Consider the following 17,811-nt stretch of genomic DNA (forward strand, 5'->3'; position numbering starts at 1 on the left):
TATATTTCATTTTTTTTCCAGAGTAGTCAGAAATTGGTCAAGATTTTCTCTGGAACAATTAAAAAAAGTTCTGTCATCAGCAAGTAAAACTTTAAAAACTGTACTACAGACACACAGCTCATCTTTAAACTTTCCCCTCAGGGGTCGCCAAAGCGAACCATCTGTTTTTCCATATCACCCTATCCGGTGAATCCTCTTCTCTCACACCAAGTAACTTCATGTCCTCTTTCATGTCTGACCTAATGTGTCAGCCTGTCCATCACCATAGCAAACAAGAAGGGGCTCAGAGCTGGGCACCCTGTCATATGCTTTCTCCAGATCTACAAAGACACAATGCAGCTCCTTCTGACCCTCTCTGTACTTCTCCATCAGAATCCTCAAAGCAAATACTGCATCTGTAGTACTCTTTCTGGGCATGAAACCACACTGCTGCTCACAGATGCTCACTTCTGCTCTTAGTCTAGCTTGCACCTCTCTTTCCCATAACTTTAGTGTATGGCATTCCTTTGTAGTTGCCACAACTCTGCGCATCCTCCTTGTTCTTATAGATTGGTATCAACACACTTCTCCATTCCTCCGGCATCCTCTCATTCTCTCATTGAACAGTCTGATCTAAAACTCTAAAGACACCTCTCCAAGACACTTCCTTACCTCTACAGCAGGGGTGTCAAACTCATTTCACATTGTCAAGTCAAGTCAAGTTTATTTGTATAGCCCTAAATCACAAGCAGTCTCAAAGGGCTTCACATAGACAAACAATTGACAATTATTCTCAAAGCATCCCCTGATCTTAAGCTCCCAAAAGGGCAAGGAAAAACTAAAAAAAACCCTACCAGGGGAAAATGAGAAACCTTGAGAAGGGACCACAGATGGAAGGATCCCCCTTTCAGGATCACCAGGCTGCAATGGATGCAGAGAGGGCACAAATAATACATAGTATGAAAATCAATGAAAAAGTGGATTTCCAAGTCAAAGCGAAGAGCTGCCGGAGGTGCCCTCGATTGTCCTGGCAGTGTCTTCGAGGAGGGTCAGCTGCAGTTTCCTCATCCTGAATTGGTCCACGAGAATCCAGATAGCCGCTGTCAGCTTGGGTGCCACCTAACCACCTCTCCAGCCGGGGAGGGGTGGGGGGAGGGGGGATGGGAGAGGGAGCGAAAACAAACTCCAGCCGAATCGGCCACTACAGGTTAATTGAAGGCCATGTTTCTAGTGAGGTAGCAGTTCTAATATCCATTGGTAGGGCATTCCAAAGCTCTGGACCCTGAATAGAAAATGCTCTAGACCAGGGGTCACCAACTCCGGTCCTCAAGGGCGCCAATCCAGCCTGTTTTAGGTGCAGCCCTACAACAACACACCTGATTCAAATAATCAGGATCGCTATCAGCCTTAATAGAGCTTGCTGATGAGCTGATCATTTGAATCAGGTGTGTTGTTGTAGGGCTGCACCTAAAACAGGCTGGATTGGCGCCCTTGAGGACCGGAGTTGGTGACCCCTGCTCTAGACCCTGCAGACATTTTCTTGGCTCTCGGTGTCACTAAAAGACTAGCGTTTTGCGAATGAAGGTTACGAGACGGAACATAAGGAACAACTAGGTCAACGAGATATGAAGGCGCTAAGCGGGGGGGTGAATTATACTCAGGAGTGACTTATATGTGAAATTATTAACACATTATTTATTACTTCATCATAAACACATTACTTACTTACTAGTATACCACTTCACATGTTATTTTCACACTAAATCGCACGAGGGCGCTCTAGGCCTGTGGAATAATTGAAACTGCAACTGACCACAAGTCTAACATCAACGACGTACAAGAGGAAACGCCGCATCTACTTCCGGAGTCAGTGGAGTTGTTTATAAGTGACACAGAGGACAAAGATTTCGATGGATTTAATGATTTGGAGTGACACGGATGGTTCGATAAACTTGTTATTTATGTTGTAGTTATTTGAATAACTCTTAATATGTTATGTCAGGCACGTTCTCAGTTCCTCTTTTATGTGTTTATGTAATGTTAGCATACCGTACCTTCAGCCTGTTGTTGCCTATTCATTAGGGGTGTAACGATTCATCGATACACATCGATTAATCGATATAATGCTCTACGATTTATTGGCATCGATGCTAAACGTAAACATCGATTTATATCGCCGTGTTTGACCTCGGACATTAGACGCGACTTTATTTTGAAATCCAGTTCATTGTTGCTTGCTTCCTCTTTCCGGGAGCAGTACGCGGCGTGTTGTGTTGTGAGCAGAGCAGGCACGTGAAAGGGGAGCCGACAACGACGCGGCTCCTGGGCTGGTGCTATGGCTAGTGTCCAAGAAGACGAGGAAATTCGCTCCCCTTTGGGCTTCAAGTCATTCGTTTGGAAGCACTTTGGATTCCAAAGAAAAGATGGCTCAACGGACAATTAAAATTATTGTAAATAAATAGTTCAGTAATGCACTTTAAAGTTAATGGTATTACACAAAAAGAAAGAATATTCATTTTTCTTTACTTATATGAGAAAAAATATAGGAATTTGATAAAGTTCAGTGTTAAAATAAGCACTTTGTATACTACAATAGTCTTGTAATTTCCTAAATAAAGAGTTTGCAGTACCTTGTTGATTTTGCGTATGAATTGTTATAAATCAGGATTTTGTTCTATATTTTTTATTTAAAAAAAAAAAAATCCATCGTGGAGCACTATATCGTGATGTATCGTGAATGAATCACAGCAGGCTTTAAGATATCGGCAAATATTGTATCGTGATTCTTTGTATCGATATGATATCAAAACCCGCGATTTACACCCCTACTATTCATGTCTGCTCTTGGTGTTAGATTTTGTCAAATAAATTTACCCCAAAAAATTATACTTGACTTATACTCTGGTGCGACTTGTTTTTTTCCTTCTTTATTATGCATTTTATGGCTGGTGCGACTTATAGTCCGGAAAATACTGTATTTAATTTCTGTGACCAATTTAAAGGCATTTGATGAGAAGTAGTCAGGCTGTTTGATCTTTGACTGCTTTATTACAGTGTTGTGGATAGTTGTATGACTGTTATATGATTCGGAAAAAGGTAAGTTTCCCGTAGCACCGCTTGTTATTTGTTCCGTTGGTTTAGCTGTTTCTTTTTTATGTTTAGTAGGCGACTGCACACTGCCTACAACACGCATAATATCTGGAGTTTGCGTTCTGATATTGTTTAGTTTATATCTAACATTTTATCGAAGATATTTTCTAATGATAATAATCACATGACAATCATACAATACATATTGATAATGATTTATCAATCACCCCAACTTCAGTGAACAACTGAATTTGTCGTTTCCAGTGGTGGGGGGTACGTATTTCCTGGAAAATAGATAAAAATAATCCTAAGTAACAATTGCAGAAGACTTTCATAGCACTTTATTTACACCAGAGATTGCCCAAAATTTTTCTAAAAGCCATCATTCAATTATTTGATAACATATTCATATATTGAAATCATATCGATATAACCAGCAGACTAATTCTTGCCTTGGTGTTCTAACTACTGGTTGTTGTTGTTGTTTTTTTATAGTTCAAAATGGCCTACTGTTAGTAGAATCTCACATTCCATTGTGGCCAATTGTAGAATATGGGTTGATTATTATTGCACACGGTGTCACGTCTCGTCCCCAGTTCTGTGTCTGTGTGCTCGCCCCTCCCTTCCTGTGTGCCCTTGATTAGTGTAATCACACGCACTTGCCTCTCGTTACCTGTGTTGTATTTAAGTTCTGTTTGCGTGTCACTCGCCGTCGGAGCATTGCATGAGATGTGGACAATGCATGTCTCACTGTCACTCGGTTTGTTTGGTTCCTGTCTTTTGTTTCACGTTTTGGTGATCAGTCCTATTGGTTTCGTTGTTTAGTCACGTCAGTTTGCCGGGTCTGTCTTTTGAGTTCCTGCAACAAACCCTGGTCCAAGCTGCACTTGGTCGCCCTGCTCCATTTCTACACCCCGTTCGTGACAGAATGCTCCGACCATCACAGCGACCAGCGCTTGGACCTTCCGCCATCAGCTCCCGTCCGCGACGCCCGATCGACGCCCATCGTCCGAGCAGGTACCAGCGCGATCGGCTCCGCTGTCGCCATCGGACTTCGCTGCCGCGACGCCGGACCCGCGGCCGCCATCGGAGTGCCTCCCGGCGTCATCAGACTCGCGGTCGCCATCGGGCTCCACCCCAGCGTCGCAGGGCCCTTTGACGTCGCCAGATTCAAGCCAGCTGCGCCGGACCCGCGATCGTCCATGGCCCCACCCCCACTGCTGCAGCGCGTGGTGACTCTTGCCGCTGCGTACAGCTCCGCCTTCCAATTGCCGCTGATTGCGGTCCGGACTTCAAACTGCCGCCGATTGCGGCTCTGACTTTCCGAGTTTCCGCCGAGCGCGGTTCTGTCCCTGAGTTGCCGCCGTTTGCGGTTCTGTTTCCCCGAGTTGCCGCCGATTGCGGTTCTGTTTCCCCGAGTTGCCGCCGATTTGCGGTTCTGTTTCCCCGAGTTGCCGCCGATTGCGGTCCTGTTTCCCCGAGTTGCCGCCGATTGCGGTTCTGTTTCCCCGAGTTGCCGCCGATTGCGGTTCGGTTCCCCAAGTCGCCGCCCGAGTGCGGTGCGATTCGGTTCCCCAAGTCGCCGCCCGAGTGCGGTGCGATTCGGTTCCCCAAGTCGCCGCCCGAGTGCGGTGCGATTCGGTTCCCCAAGTCGCCGCCCGAGTGCGGTGCGATTCGGTTCCCCAAGTCGCCGCCCGAGTGCGGTGCGATTCGGTTCCCCAAGTCGCCGCCCGAGTGCGGTGCGATTCGGTTCCCCAAGTCGCCGCCCGAGTGCGGCGCGATTCGGTTCCCCAAGTCGCCGCCCGAGTGCCGCGCGATTCGGTTCCCCAAGTCGCCGCCCGAGTGCGGTGCGATTCGGTTCCCCAAGTCGCCGCCCGAGTGCGGTGCGATTCGGTTCCCCAAGTCGCCGCCCGAGTGCGGTTCTGTGCCCCAAGTCGCCGCCCGAGTGCGGTTCTGTGCCCCAAGTCGCCGCAGAGTGCGGTTGTTTCCCCAGTCGCCGCCGTGCGCGGGTCAAGCTATTCCGAAAACCAGTAGGGTTGTCTGGACTAGTGCGCTGCCCCCCCGCCCCCCCGCGTGCCGCCGTGGGGGGTTGGGTTTTTGGGACGTCGGGAGCCGTCCCTTGTGGGGGGGGTTCTGTCATGTCTCGTCCCCAGTTCTGTGTCTGTGTGCTCGCCCCTCCCTTCCTGTGTGCCCTTGATTAGTGTAATCACACGCACCTGCCTCTCGTTACCTGTGCTGTATTTAAGTTCTGTTTGCGTGTCACTCGCCGTCGGAGCATTGCATGAGATGTGGACAATGCATGTCTCACTGTCACTCGGTTTGTTTGGTTCCTGTCTTTTGTTTCACGTTTTGGTGATCAGTCCTATTGGTTTCGTTGTTTAGTCACGTCAGTTTGCCGGGTCTGTCTTTTGAGTTCCTGCAATAAACCCTGGTCCAAGCTGCACTTGGTCACCCTGCTCCATTTCTACACCCCGTTCGTGACACACGGTGTTGCAAAAAAGAGATAAACGGTCCTCATGGCTGCCGGGAAGAAAACAAAAAATTTAAGAAGAAGAAGAAGGCAGTAAAGAAAAAGACCACAGCTATACAAAAGCTAGTGTTTTTGTTTGGGTGCGTTCATTATAACTCATTGAAATCTTATAACGCTGATCGGTTTGGTACGACTATCAGACATCCAGTTCTGATACAAGCCACGTGTCATTTTATAATCAAGGCTTTAACAAAGAAGACACAATGCATTGATGTCTATGTCGGCGGCTGCCTGCCTGCTACGTACCTGTTAGTTTTAACGTGAAAATAATTTTTTGCTGTCAACACAACTGAGTTGTTCACCTTTTTTTCCCAGCCCTAGTCTAAACCTCACCCAACACGTAAACTTCCCCAATTCCAAAGAAAAACATGTATTGTGCTTCAGAAACATGGCATCCATCAAGCTCCAGAATTTCTCAGCCGCACTGGGTATCCAGAAGACGTGGCTTGTTCTCTGCTATCGGGGTGACATTTTACATCCTGAGGACCTGTTTGACCCCTCTGTAGTTTCCTAATGATCAAATTGGTCAGTGGATGACGCAGTCATCATGGGGCTGCACTTCAATCCTGGAAGACCTCAACAGCACGGGGCCTAATTAAGGTTCCTGATTGTTCATTGGCTGCTGCTCTTCTTTCGCCACACAAATGACTGCGCATGAACACACCCTGCTTTACGTCGCCACTGTGTATCCAGAAATGACGCACCTTCAGCGATCACACTCGGCAGTGGTCCGAGTTCTGTTGACACCTAGTGTCTAAAAGTGTGATTATTTGATTTGTCATGTAAAATATATTATAAAACAGGAATACTTGTTCATAGTGTATCAGCGGTTCTTTCCCATGAGGTGTCATATTGAACAGACCAGTATGGGAGAGTAAATAATACAAATAAATACAACTGCAGCCTTATAACACTGAGTCACATGACACATGGAAAATGGTTACCGTTTTTTCCCATGTATAATGCGCAAAATTTAACTAATTTATTGTCCTACAATCTGGGGTGCGCATTATACATGGGTACAATTTTTATTTATTTATTTTTTATTTTATTTTTATTTTTTTTAAGAAAATCATGGTACAACAATTTTTGAAGAAAATCTTGTCACGGATGGTTCTTTACAACGTCACTTTCCTCTCTTTTCATTTTAACCTAACTGATCGCGGTGGTGTCTTTCTGGGCAGTCGGAGAAATCAACGCCAACAAAAAAAATACATCCAGCCTAGTTAAGAAATCACCAGAAAGATCACCATGACAATTGTGAATAATAAATAAATAATTATTATATATATTATATATATTATTATTATAATAATAAATAATTGTGATAAATAACTGGAACATCACTCAAATATTGGTGATCCCGTTGAGAGTCTCACATATTTCTTCGCTATCGAGTTTGCTACTGCATGCGCAGTGATACTGACCGGCAGAATAACATCCGGTTGTTCCCAAAGATGATCTTTTTTCTGAAATAATTTTACGTTTACGGACTTAAGTAACCCGGCCGGGTCATACCAAAGACTATAAAAATGGGACCCATTGCCTCCCTGCTTGGCACTCAGCATTAAGGGTTGGAATTGGGGGGTTAGATCACCAAATGATTCCCGAGCGCGGCGCCGCTGCTGCTCACTGCTGCTCACTGCTGCTCACTGCTCCCCTCTCCCCCAGGGGATGGATCAAAATCACACGGGGATGGGTCAAATGCAGAGGACAAATTTCACCACACCCAGATGCGTGTGTGACGATCATTGGGACTTTAAAAAAAAAAAAAAAAGTCAACATTTGGGTGCGTATTATACATGGGTACAGGCTTTTTTCCAGCATCGACATGCCATTTTTAGGGTGCGTATTATACATGGGGGCGCATTATACATGGAAAAAAACGGTAATTGGATTTTCACTTTTACTCATGTCCTCGGTTGTGTTGCCAGTGAGTTCCTTTACATTGTAGCAGTGTCATTTCTTCATGGTTGACCCATGACCCAATACGTATTTACAAAGTGTGAAGGAAATCCTCACTTTTCTAAGTTACTATACATAGGAGGCTCAAAATTTATAAACATGATGCTGTGCAGATCCCAATCACTGTAAACAATCACAATGAAAACATTGTCATAATAAATAAATGTTATTATGTATCTTTTACTCTTGCACAATAACATGAGATTGAATACAGTGATCCCTCGCTTATTGCAGGAGATGCGTTCCAGAACCACCCGCAATAAGCAGATCCGTGAAATAGAAACGGTACATGTAATTAAATAGTGTGTATGCGACACTATTACTAATCTAACAGCACGTAGTGTTGGCTGCTAGAGGGCACGGGTGTATTGCAGTTTTTTTTTTTATCTGTAGTTTACTTGAGATGCCAAATGTCCACCTTCAGGATTAACACACTACACTAATCCAGGAAAGATCATGCCCAGCGAAACCAAAGTGAGTCAGATGCGCATTAATCTCTTGTTGATTTGTAGTCCTATACACTATATTAAAAAGATTAAAGATTAAAGTCCCAATGATCGTCACACACACACCTGGGTGTGGTGAAATTTGTCCTCTGCATTTAACCCATCCCCGTGTGATTTTAATCCATCCCCTGGGGGAGAGGGGAGCAGTGAGCAGCAGCGGTGCCGCGCTCGGGAATCAGTTGGTGATCTAACCCCCCAATTCCAACCCTTAATGCTGAGTGCCAAGCAGGGAGGCAATGGGTCCCATTTTTATAGTCTTTGGTATGACCCGGCCGGGGTTTGAACCCACAACCTTCCAGTCTCAGGGCGGACACTCTACCACTAGGCCACTGAGCTTTATAAACGCTCCTCCCTGCCTTTACGCTACATAAACCTTGCCCTGTGTCATGCCTCGTCCCCAGTTTTGCTGTGTATAGGTTGTCATTGTGTCTGTGTGCTCGCCCCTCCCTTCCTGTGTGCCCTTGATTTGTGTGATCACACGCACCTGCCTCTCATTACCTGTGTTGTATTTAAGTTCTGTTTGCGTGTCACTCTATGTCGGAGCATTGCACGAGATGTGTGGACAATGCATGTCTCACTGTCACGCGGTTTGTTTTGTTCCTGTCTTTTGTTTCACGCTTTGGCGGTCAGTCCTTTTGGTTTTGTTTAGTCACGTCAGTTTGCCGGGTTTGTATTTTGAGTTTTCTGCAATAAACCTTGGTCCAAGCTGCATTTGGTCGTCCTCGCTCCATTCCTCCACCCCGAAGCCTGACAGAATGCTCCGACCAACACAGCGACCAGCGCTTGGACCCTCCGCCATCAGCTCCCGTCCGCGACGCCCGATCGACCTCCATCGTCCGAGAAGGTTCCGGCGCCATCGGACTTCGCTCCAGCGACGCCCGATCCACGTCCATCGTCCGAGAAGGTTCCGGCGCCATCGGACTTCGCTCCAGCGACGCCCGATCCTCGTCCATCGTCCGAGCAGGTTCCAGCGTGATCGGACTCCACTGCCGCTGATTGCGGTCCGGACTTCAAACTGCCGCCGATTGCGGCTTTGACTTTGCAAGTTGCCGCCGTTTGCGGTTCTGTCCCTGAGATTGCCGCCGTTTGCGGTTCTGTATCCCCGAGTTTCCGCCGATTGCGGTTCTGTATCCCCGAGTTTCCGCCGATTGCGGTTCTGTATCCCCGAGTTCCCGCTGCGTGCAGTTCTGTTCCCCCAGTCGCCGCCGTGCGCCGTTCGAACCACTTCGAAAACCAGTAGGGCCATTTGGACTGGTGCGCTTCCCCCCCCCGCCCCCGCGTACCGCCGTGGGGGGTTGGTTTTTTGGGACGTCGGGTGCCGTCCCTTGTGGGGGGTTGGTTTTTTGGGACGTCGGGTGCCGTCCCTTGTGGGGGGGGTTCTGTCATGCCTCGTCCCCAGTTTTGCTGTGTATAGGTTGTCATTGTGTCTGTGTGCTCGCCCCTCCCTTCCTGTGTGCCCTTGATTTGTGTGATCACACGCACATGCCTCTCATTACCTGTGTTGTATTTAAGTTCTGTTTGCGTGTCACTCTATGTCGGAGCATTGCACGAGATGTGTGGACAATGCATGTCTCACTGTCACTCGGTTTGTTTTGTTCCTGTCTTTTGTTTCACGCTTTGGCGGTCAGTCCTTTTGGTTTTGTTTAGTCACGTCAGTTTGCCGGGTTTGTATTTTGAGTTTTCTGCAATAAACCCTGGTCCAAGCTGCATTTGGTCGTCCTCGCTCCATTCCTCCACCCCGAAGCCTGACACCCTGCTCTATTAGTGTGTATTTTGTCAAATCCTGGACTTATCTAATGTAAGCGACCGGCTCTCCGTTTAAAGGGTAAAATTCTGTCCTTTAGCCCCGCTGCTCTAACGCAGCACTCGAGGGGAGACGAGAGTTTATGTAAGCCGGTACGGAAAGAAGATTCATTCCGAGTCTAACCGCTGTTTACGCAACCATGCAGTGTGAAAAGCCCTAAAATGTGATAAGATGTGATAAGATGTTAGGACTCATCAGCAGTCAATTTTGGCTTCAGAGATTACACATGGCTAATTTACGTTACAGAGAGTAGCTACAGTAACTCCTGGTTTTGCCTTACCGTCTTTCTCAGATAGTAATCAAACATAAACGTTAGTCAAACAACCCTAACCCAATGCTAATAATAGTTGTTTCACATTCTTGTTGGGTGTTACACTAGCATGTTGTGGGTAGTATAATACCATTAAACAAGACCAAAGAGAGGCTCATAGTGGTAGAGAACATTTATATTGGTAACACAATAACATTACCATTTGTAATTAACAGTGTTCAGACAGTCCAAACATACACACATGTCTGTACAAGGTAGAACGTTTGATTTGCACGTGCATCACCCCTTCATACATTGTGGTTTTTTGCAGGAGCAGTACACAAGTTCCAGGATTCCGACTGGGGCTGGAGGAAGTGACATCCAGTCAATCTCAAAGAAGTCTTCATTGATGACTAACTTTATGTATTGTTGTAGCAATGCTCCAAAATGTATTGGTTATTTTTCTGTTTCCTCAGATGCTCAACCATGGACGACACTACAGATATCTTCTAGGCCGAATCTAACCTAGCCTGAGGGGTCTATCGTAATCTTGCAAGATCAAAGATTGAGCTGGACACCCCTGCACTGTAGTTACACATCACAAAATCAACATTCTGTTGATTCCTGTCACTTCCAGGCTAGATCTGACCTTGACTCATACATGCTGTGCCCATGTTACAGGATTAAGATGCTGTGTCCATGTTACAGGATTAATACACGTTTCTCACACCCATATTGATAGCTTTCTCCTGAAGAGAAAAACCAGGGCAAATTTCACGGCCAGTTCAGTAAAATAAAATACAGTAATCGTGTCATATTTTACATATGACATATGTAAAGTGCATTTGGTACGAACCTTTTGCGGTCTTTGTCATTTTTTCCTTCCTCTTGCGGGCAGCCTCTATGTTCCGTGTGTTTGCACGTAGCATTCTCTGTGGTAACCAGCATTACTAGCACATCTGGAATCGGGTTGTTAACTGTTAAATTGAATGTTTTAACAGCAAATTGTGCTATTGCACTTTCTGGGACATCTAAATTAGCCCACTGCAATGTACAATTAATAAATTTGACCCAACTTGTCTCTGAAAATGGAATTATTTTAGTGGGCTTTTTACATGAATTGCACACATGCATGCAGCACTCCATCTTCAATCTTTCCCACTGTAAATACCTAAATAAATAAATACACCACCTAGTAACGTTACAAGCACGAACGTTAATATCACGTTAACGTTAGCCATCTAGGTTAATTGTAAGCAAGCTCGGTAACGTCAGTATGGCTGAATACATTTTGCGAAATACAAGAGGAAATGTGCCAGGGTTCAACTATCTGAGTAAAATTTAATGAAAACACTACACAAGTTGGATCATAGTCTTGAAAGTTTTATTAGAATTGTATTTACTGTCTTCCAATGCAATGCAGACAGCATGCAGTTCCATCTTGTTTACATTTTGGGGGGGGTCCTTAATCCCCGTATGCGAATTGTCATTGGTTTATCAGCTACAGGTGTCCAACGGTATACATGAGAAAACATTTCATTAAAATGTAAGATTGTGAAAAAGGATGACCAAAAATTAGCTCCCAACAAATTGTTTTTGACTTAATATAATTTGTGCACTCCCTCGATGCAGATCAATCAAGTTCACTTAAATCGCGTTCGGCCCGCCGTCTACATGACTATGATAGAGAAACAAAAGAGATTTAAAGCATATAAGATCAAAATAATCATTAATCAAAATTAAATGATTATAAAGTAGAAATTTAATGAATAAGCAAGAATAAGAATTACAAGTCTCGATTGTTCGAACAATACAACAATAATTCCACTCACCAATCTCAGTAGAGCAAAAATAACACATACTTTCACAATAGTCAACTTAACAGATAATCATAACTATGATCATGGGTTCTCCTAGTTTAGCAGCTTGAAATACTCAAGCAGTTTCAAAACATATTTTGACAAACTGGTGACCTCTAGGTCAAGCTCAAGCGTGGGATCGCAGTCTTCCACCAACAGTATCACTGTCAACCCCTTGTCCTTACTCAACTCTGAATACATTCATGTGTAAATGAAACATCAGTGCTATGATGCTGCTCAAGTTGCTACTAACTATATAATATGGCAAAGCAGAATAAAATTAAGTACGTATATTGCAGCTTACTCTAACTGTGATTAACATGTCTCATTCTCATCACCTAACCATGAGCATGGGCTTCTCTAGTTAGCAAATTAAAATATTCAAGCAGTTTCAAGATATATTTTGGCAAAACAAAATAATATAAAATAATATATAATATTCCCAAATTGTGTGATGCTATGCGTAAATCAGACCGGTCGTGTTTCTCTAGTTACTAACAACTTCAACTATTGATCGACTCCATCAGGTCAATTCAACTTTGGCACCATCTTCTGGTGATATTTGGAACTATAATAGAGGTTGACTAGATCAACCAGTCACCCTCCCTCTACCAGTTTAACAATAGTTAATTTTGAAGAACTAACTTTTAAGTAACTCTTACTCAGGCCCCCTCCTTCAGGTCTCCCATGTCAAGCTTTGTCACCATCTTCTGGTGAAATTTGGAATTTCATCTGAGCCAATTCGTCTGGGCCAAATCCAATACACATTCACGCACCATCTTGTACCATCCTATCCACCATGTAATTTGACAATTTAAACTCCGTTCTCCCGTCACTTATAAACCCGCGTAATATTGAAGCCGCAAAAGGTGACACACGGAGTGGCGAGGGATCACTGTACTTAACAACATATGCAAATGTACGTATGTGATTTAAAATTTCCTAACTTTGCTTTTGATTTTTCAGAGGAGTGCATGTTCACCTAGCGGCTTGTTGTCCTTTCATCTGACATCACACTTCCTGAGAGTGAGACCTAATATTGATGAAATCTTCTCGTAGCATATTTATGAGCTCTTAAAAATATGTTTCCTCTTCAGAGCACTTTATGTCTTAGTGCACGCTGCAGTCTTGTGGCTGAAGAATTCAACAAGGCCTGGTTTCGAATCACTCGTCAGTGTCCTCTGATGCTGGTCTCAACAGTGGTAGGTGTCACCCTTTATCTTTAATATTGCCTCTTGTAAATCCTCAGATCACTGAAAAATGTCATATACTCATACATATTTACAGATATATTGTTTAATTGATTTAGAACTCGATTTTTGCCTTTCAAATGTCCAACTCAACTTAAGTTTTTCCCGAGTTTTTTCTCAATTAAGTTTTTTTTTCACTTACGTTTTTGCTCGCTTACTGTTTTTTGTTCCTCGGTTTTTCTCACTTACAGTTTCTTTCACTGTTTTTCTCGCTTACTGTTTTTTCTCGCTTAGTTTTTTTTTATCTTACGTGTTTTCTCGCTTCTAGTTTTTCTCATTGACATTTTTTCTCAATGACGTTTTTTCCGCAATGACGTTTTTCTCAATGACGTTTTTTCTCGCTTATGTTTTTTCTCGTTTACTGTTTTTTGTTGCTTAAGGTTTTTCTTGCTTACTGGTGTTTTTGCTTACTGGTTTTCTCGATTACTGTTTTCTCGCTCACAGTTTTTCTCGCTTACTGGTTTTCTCGCATACTGGTTTTTCTTGCTTAATGTTTTTTCTCGATTACTGGTTTTCATGCTTACTGGTTTTCTCGCTTTGTTTTTTATTTTCCACTTCCAACTTCTTAAGGTCATTGAAGCCATTTCACTCCTTTTCCCTTTCACTAAATGCAAAAATATTCAAGAGCCTAAAATTCTAAATTTTTACATATTCACCCCCAGTTCCCACATTTTTTACAGATTTTTACTATTCTAACGTCAAACTTTTTAGCTTATTCCCAACCATTGTGTAAATTTCCTGTTATTCTGTGTCATTTTTCATCATTCCACAAGTTTATTCAGTTCAATTCATTCAGCCTATTAGCCTTCACATGCAATTTATCCAGAAATGGCATTACATTTTTGTTATTAAACTTATTCCTCCCACTTTTTTGACGTTCATCTCCTTCCACATAATTCATCTGATTCACCTCATTTCAAATTCAACATATTCTTAACATTCACATGAGGGGCACTTCCATTTTTTTCATTCCAAAAATTTCAGTTTTTCCCAAAATTCATAAATTGTCAGCCAAACTTTCACCATTCATTTTACATTTCTCATTTACATCATTCCCATTTCAAACTCACATTATTCAGATCATTTGATTCACCTTGTCAATGATTTTCCGCTCCAGTGAGAGTTGGAGATTGCAGCCTGAAAAAGCCAACAGTTCCACGTCATCTTTAGAAAAGCAGAGATGCCAAAATGGATCATGGGATTTTGGTACTTCATTTTACACAGATGGATTTACAGGCCAAATACACATACATGGATGTGTATTTGCTTGTCTGAGCTGGTATAAAGCCCTCCCTCCGCAAAGTCGTGTCCAATCGTAACTGTGCTTGGTCACTCACTCAACTCAACTCTCAACTCAACTTTATTTATAAAGCACCTTCAGACCAAAAGCAGCTAGACACAAAGTGCTGTACATCAGTGGTCCCCAACCACCGGGCCGCGGACCGGTACCGGTCCGTGGGTCACTTGGTACCGGGCCGCCAAGCCACACAGAAAAAAAAAAAAGTTTTAATCGACGATCAATTAATTCAGGTCAAGACGCTCGTCCCGGTCACGTGACATGTTTCCCCAGTCGAGCCCGCAAAGCTAGCAAAAATGAGTATTTATTTTGAAAAATATTAAAAAATTGGCGATTCTCTCCCAATTACATCCGTCGGTTCAGGTCAAGACGCTCGTCTCGGTCACGTGACATGTCACCTTAGTTGAGCCCGCGAAGCAAGCAAAAATGAGCAAGAAACAGAGATGTTTGGAAAGCTTCTTCGGAAAGGGAAAAAAGCCCAATGAGGAGACGGAAGAAGAAGAGGCTACGACTTCTAAGAAAAGGAAAGCTGCATTTAAAAGACTATGACGCGCCAAGCCCACTCTGCATAATATGTGGCGACAGGCTAGCTAACGAGGCAATGAAGCCCTCAAAACTGCTTCGGCACATGGAGACCAAGCATCCTGCATTAAAAGACAAACCTTAACCACTTTGGGTGTCATTGTCTCCGATTACGCCTAGATGGGACCGGCTCGTTTCTGAGAAACAAGCTCAGTGCTCCCACTAATTCAATGTAATGGTGAGTTTTATTTTAATGTCGTTTATACTTGTTTTTATGCCAGTCGTATCATTTTATTTCATCGTATTCCTATATTTATTATAAATGTATTATTCATTTATATAAATGTATTATTTAGTTATATAAATCTATTATTTATTTATATAAAGGCCGGTCCGCGAAAATATTTCTGACACGTAACCGGTCCGTGGCGCAAAAAAGGTTGGGGATCACTGCTGTACATGAAACCACAAGACATTAAACAATGAAATAGTGAGAAGTGGTTTAAAACCCGCTAAACAAATGGTAAATGCACTGCACTTACGTATATAGCGATTTTATCTACACCACATGGTGCCCAAAGCGCTTTACAATGCCTCACTGCTTCACCTATTCACACACACATTCATACACTAATGGGAGGCTGCTGCCATGCAAGGCGCTGCCAGGTCCACACTGGGAGCAAATTGGGGTTCAGTAACTTGCATAAGGACACTTTGGTGTGGTCAACGGGGTTGAGGATCAATATCACAACCTTAGAGTTGAAAGGCGAACACTCTACCACTGAGCCACACCGCCCCACCCAACAACACCAACTAACACCAACAAGCAGCACGTGACCGAAGCATGAACTGTTCTGTATACAAAAGTCACGAGAGTTGGGTCGGATTCCGAAGCTTTGTTGGAAATCAGAGATTTTCCACCAGCACCAGCAGTAGTAGCAGTAGTAGCTATAATAATAATAATAATGTCACTGATGTAGGGGTTACACACGCCTGACTTGTGTGCAGGCAGCGTGGGATTGATTCCCGCTCAGTGGCAGTGTGCGTGTGAGTGTGATTGGTTGTTCATCTCTATATGTGTCCTGCTACTTGCTGTCAACCAGTTCAGGATGTAGTCTGCCTTTCGCCCGATGTCAGCTGGGATAGGCTCCAGCACGCTCCGCGACCCTGAAAAGGATAAGCGGTGTTGAAAAGGATAGATAATAGTAATAATAATGTTGATAAAGATGATAATAATACGACCCCTCCGACCAGCACCCAACTGTACATCAGTGTGAGTGACACTGGAGGCAAGGTGGATGAAGTGTCTTGCCCAAAGACGCAACACCCCATGACTCGGGGAGAGCGGGTATTGTTACAGGAGGATCAGGCTTACTGAACAACCTCGCTCAACCTCAAGCCACGGCTACCCCAATTGATACTAATATTATGACATTTAATTTATAATGCACTTTTAATTTAGATAAACCTCAGTCTCAAGATCACAAACAAACTCATTCAGAAGATGGTGGTACTGCAGAAAAAAATGCACTTCCTCATGTTTGTGGAGGTAAATGGACAATCGAGCAATGAAACCACATTTCTGATGCATCAAAACAGTTACCGTAATTTTCGGACTAGAATAGATCTTTATTTGTCATTGTCACATGTACAACGAAATTTAAAAGTATAAGTATAAGTCGCACCGGAGTATAAGTCGCACCAGCCATAAAATGCCCAAAAAAGTGAAAAAAAACATATATAAGTCGCTCCGGAGTATAAGTCGCATTTTGGGGGGCAATTTATTCGACAAAATCCAACACCAAGAACAGTCATGAACGAGCAACAACAGGCTAAACGATAGGTATGCTAACGTGACATAAACACAAACTAAGAGCTGAGAACGGCCCTGACGTAAAATTCAGAGTTATTAAAAAAACTATTACATAAATAACACGTTAATAAAACCATCTGTGTCACTCCAATTCATTAAATCCATCAATCGTCCTTTGTCAACAATGCGTGCGCGCCGCTGACGGCTCTTGCACTTCAAAATATTCCACAGGCCCATATAACGATATATAAATTATATATCAAATAACTATTATATAAGCAATAATGTTATCAAACCATCTGTGCACTCTAAATCATTAAATCCATCGATCAAATTCCTCGTTCTTTGTCAACAACGCCGCGCGTGCGTGCGCCCTGACGTCAGCCTCGTCGTTATTCCACAGATCTACTATATAACTATATTGTAGCGTTAACAAAGTTCAAGGAAAGACGTGGGTTTGGTAAACGGCTCTTTATTTAACAAAACAAACTTACAGGCGTGTGGCGGCGTGGACTTCCAGCCACGGAAATGGAAGAGAGCTCCATAGAAGATAGGTATGCTAACGTGACATAAACACAAACTAAGAGCTGAGAACGGCCCTGACGTAAAATTCAGTTATTAAAAAAACTATTCCATAAATAACACGTTAATAAAACCATCTGTGTCACTCCAATTCATTAAATCCATCAATCGTCCTTTGTCAACAATGAGTGCGCGCCGCTGACGCTCTTGCACTTCAAAATATTCCACAGGCCCATATAACGATATATAAATTATATATCAAATAACTATTATATAAGCAATAATGTTATCAAACCATCTGTGCACTCTAAATCATTAAATCCATCGATCAAATTCCTCATCCTTTGTCAACAACGCCGCGCGTGCGCCCTGACGTCAGCCTCGTCGTTATTCCACAGATCTACTATATAACTATATTGTAGCG

Source organism: Syngnathus acus, chromosome 6 (genome assembly GCF_901709675.1).
Source record: "Syngnathus acus chromosome 6, fSynAcu1.2, whole genome shotgun sequence".
In the NCBI taxonomy this organism is placed as follows: domain Eukaryota; kingdom Metazoa; phylum Chordata; class Actinopteri; order Syngnathiformes; family Syngnathidae; genus Syngnathus; species Syngnathus acus.